This window comes from Citrus clementina, unplaced genomic scaffold (genome assembly GCF_000493195.1).
Source record: "Citrus clementina cultivar Clemenules unplaced genomic scaffold, Citrus_clementina_v1.0 scaffold_4, whole genome shotgun sequence".
Taxonomy (NCBI): domain Eukaryota; kingdom Viridiplantae; phylum Streptophyta; class Magnoliopsida; order Sapindales; family Rutaceae; genus Citrus; species Citrus x clementina.
The window spans coordinates 8,763,078-8,767,529 of NW_006262274.1; positions in this window are offsets into that span (position 1 = coordinate 8,763,078).

Below are 4,452 nucleotides of genomic sequence, written 5' to 3' on the forward strand. Positions count from 1 at the left end.
TTCGGTGCGGCAGACTGAGTTTCAGCAGGAGCAGCAGCAGCAGCTCATTCATAGACAGCGTCTTCTCTTCGAGCACTTCGGCATTCCATATCCGTATCCACCTCCTTCACCTCCATCCTCACCACCTGAGTAGTTTCTTATGCTTGTATTTGGACACACCTACATTTCATTTACTGCATTGTGTGTTCTTTTATTTTCGACTCTATGGATTATTATTATGCTTTTCGGTTTATGTATTTGTTTTGGATGATATCGAAGTGTTGTGACTATTTATGTTGGATGATTGGATTTGTTTTGATCGTATGTTATGGATTATATGGATTCTTTTATGCTTATGGATATTTTTGAACTAATATGATTATCTTGCGATTTTGATGATTGATAGGGGGAGCTCTTATTCTCTTATTCTTTTATTCTTTTTTATGATGAAGGGGGAGAATGATTTAATATGTGTTATAAAAAGTGTTATGAAAATATGCATGTATCTAGGGGGAGTATGCATGTATGCAGGGGGAGTTTTGTTAAACAATTTTCAAATCATTTTTTAACTTGTATTGATTAAGGGAGAGCTTTTTCATAACAAGATTAAAGTTTTGAATGTGTTTTGTCATCATCAGAAAGGGGGAGATCGTTAGCCTATATGGCTAAAAATATTGATTTTGATGATAACAAACCACATGTATTTATTAAGCAAAGATTTATGAATTGTGCTTTTATAATAAGAAAATGATGTTATGGAATTAAAGTATTTTGGACTAAAATGATAGTGTTTTTAAATTTCGGATTTGGACTTATTTGAAACTATTTAAATATTTTTGCGCCATTCTATAATTTCACAAAGTTTGGGCGAAGTCATAATTTCAAAAAGTTGTGGGATTGATAAAGCATTATTCTAAAATTCTGAAATTGGACCTCTTTGCAAACTTTCATAACGTTTTGAGCCACACTATAGTTTTATAAAGTTTTGGGGTCAAACTATAAATTTAGAAAATTTTTACTGTAGCAGTTACTGTAGCAAGCGGCTATCCGGATTCTGAAAAATGAAAGTCTGGATTTTAGGCAGAATCTATCCGAATTGAAAGCGGCTAACCGGATCCTGATAAACGGAAATCCGGTTGTTGGGCAGTAAGCTACTGAGCATAAGCGGAAATTCGGATTTGACAAAGCGGCAATCCGGATGTTCAAAAATTTAAAATTGTGGCTGTAACGGTAACATTAAGCGGAATTCTGGATGTCCATAACCGGCAATCCGGTTACGACCAAAATGTGCATAACGGCTAGTTTTTGAGCTCAAACTATATAAACTCAAATCCAACTCATTTTCAAGCTCTCCAACAAGCAAAAACAAAAAGCACACGTGATATCTTGAGCCTTCAAACTTGCGAAATACAAACATTGAATCTTTTCTTGTTCTTCATTTTTGAATATCTACTCATTAAGTGAGTTTCATTGTAACCTTCATTTATTCATCTCAATTGTAAGAGTTTGAGTGTGTGAGACACTTGAGTGAAGAGATTGGGAGATAATCTTTTTGTTGTAAAGGTTTATTGACACCTCGAAGTCAATTGTAATCGTTGAAGCCTTGGAAAGGCTTGGATAGTGGAATCCTCAAGCTTGGATCGCTTGGAGGCGTGGACGTAGGCGGGGGTTGCCAAACCACGTAAAAATTCATGTGTTTGTTTCTCTTCTCCCTTACTCTTTAATTATTGTGCTTTTCTTGAACTTATTGCTTTTAATTTTTATTAAGAAATTAGATTGCTTGTTGTGTGAATTTGCTAGGATAATTTTTAAATTTCCAATTCACCCCCCCCCTCTTGGGTTGCACACTTATATTTCAAGAAGTATTTGGAGCTTCTCCATGAAAAACCCAATTATCATAAGTGGGATCCATCCCACTTATCCCTAAATGTTCATATACCGTGTCTACATGTTGACGACAATAACAGGCACATTTTATGCATGGACATATAATCCTATCAGAATTTCCAGCATTTTTTCTAGCCAAGTTGACAAATTTTTGGGCTCCATCTTGAAATTCTTTAGTATATCTACATATAGAAAAAGTAAAAAAAAAAAAAACTTTAAATCTAATAGCATAAAATATTTAAATACTGCAGTTATGAAATATTGTATTCAAATGCAAACCTATTAAGCTTCACCCATTTTTTATCCATCAACATGACATCAAGTGCTTGCTTGTAACCTCTTTGATCTGTTGTTTAAATATAAAACATATTTTTTAATTATTTGTCTAGCAAAGAATTAGATTGCTCAATCTACCATACATAACCAATTCTTTTTCTTACTCTTTTTTATTTTTTTACAAACAGTTACGAATAAAAATAATCAAAATTCTTTTTCAACCCAAAATTGCAAATAAGACATCACGACTATATGACATTATTTAGCAAAAGTACTAGCTCATAAACAAGCATATATACGTATATGATACAACTAAGGTTTTTAAAAGATAAAGATAGTCGAACAAGTTATTTGCATGCTAAAAAATAAATCATTCAGTATTAAGCATAAAAGAACAAATGATTTCCTATGTGACATATAACAAAGAATAATAATAATAATAATATAAAAATTTGAAAAGTTTGTTTACCAGATAAATAGAATCCCAACCGGCAAAAGGCAAATCTTGGCAACTTGGGTAATCCTACAAGAAGTAAAATAAAATATTTATTTTAATTTCACAATTGACAAAAGGAAAAAAATTGAAAGACATCAAATAGCCATTAATAATTACAACGGAAAAAACTAGAAAATAAAAAAACCAAAATTTTAATGCAAAAATTACACTTTCTTTCCAACTTTTTCCTAATTTTATAAATCAAATTCAATTTCCTCGATCAATGATACCAAATAATGATAGATGCAGTCACAGTAGACTCCACTTTCGGTTTTTCACAGTAAGTTAATTTTATTAAAAGACTGATTGGCAAATGTTTGATCACTATCAAACATGCCACACATGGCGGGCCACCCTTAAAGTTGATTCAGCATATTATCAAAGCAAGTAAATAAAACAAATTGAATTTTCTTTGACAAAAAATCATGAAATTCATGACCCCTCCATTCATATAACTACTAATTACCAATAAAATGTCAGTGATAAGTCGGGTTAATTCTCATGAATTTAGTTATGAGGGTAGAGCCAATTGCTTCCTTTTCCCCTTACAAAAAATCAAGATGCAGTTTAAGATTAGTTTTACATACAAATTCAAAGGAAACATCTAGTAATATAGTCTCAAAACACAACAAACAAATAATATGCACATATACCGAAATTTTGAAACAAAAATTATGCTTTTTTTTTCAAATTTTTAATAAAATTATAATTTAATTAATTGAAAGATAAATTAGGTTAACTAGATAACACAATAACAGTAACACAACCATTCAAACTTATGTCCCAACATAACGATTTCCAAATCAAATGAAAAGAAAATTACATATTAAATAAAAGTTCTTACCTTTCCTTGTCGTTGATGGTACAAACGGTGATAATAGGAATTAAAAAGAAGATTGAGGCCAAACCTTTGTGAAATTGCAGAGAGGATGAAATACTAAGGTTAAAAGGGTATACGATTCCAAATAAGAGAGGGAAAATCTGAAAAACTAGGGCATTTAGAAGTATCGGTATTCTAAAATTATGAGATAAAATTGGAAAAAATCAAAAATTTTTGGAAGAATTTGATAACAGCAGAATCTCCATAGAGAATTAACGCGGGAGTGTTTTAGAAGAAGAGGGAAATTTGCAAACTAGAGAGAAATTAGTAAAGTGTTCCTATTTTGTTTGTGGTAAGATTCTCATTTAACAGGATAAGTCAAAGGCCATCTTTTATTATTAATTAATAGCAAATATCACACGCTATTGAAAATTAATTTTACCGGGATTGATATTTTTATACTATTAAAAATTTATTATCCAGAGCAATCAACGGCAATTTTTTAAAAATATGCCGTCTTATTATATATTCGAATCTTTTAACGGTGAATATTTTAATACCTTCCGTCTTTACATATTTTTACCCAACATCTCCAAATATTACCCAACATCTCCAAAGTATTAAAAGAGTAATGCCAACATACTTTAAACATCCATAATCATTAAATCATAGAATAATTATACAATCCAAAATGAGATGTTTAAAATACTCAAATAATATCATCGATGTCTCTTAGCACCATCATGTACATTCACTGTGCTGACTAATATACTTGCAATCTCTTGTGGGAGAAAAAATTTAATAAAATAGGGTAAGTATAAACCTTAGTGAGTATAAAATAGTTTTCAAAATAAAATTTTCTTTAAAATTACTATGTTATTGCAATATACAAACAATTTTCATGGACTTATATATAAGACAACATAAGTAAAATATTTAGATTTTAAATCAATTAACTAGCTTTTAGGAAAAGAACACAATGTCGTACATAATA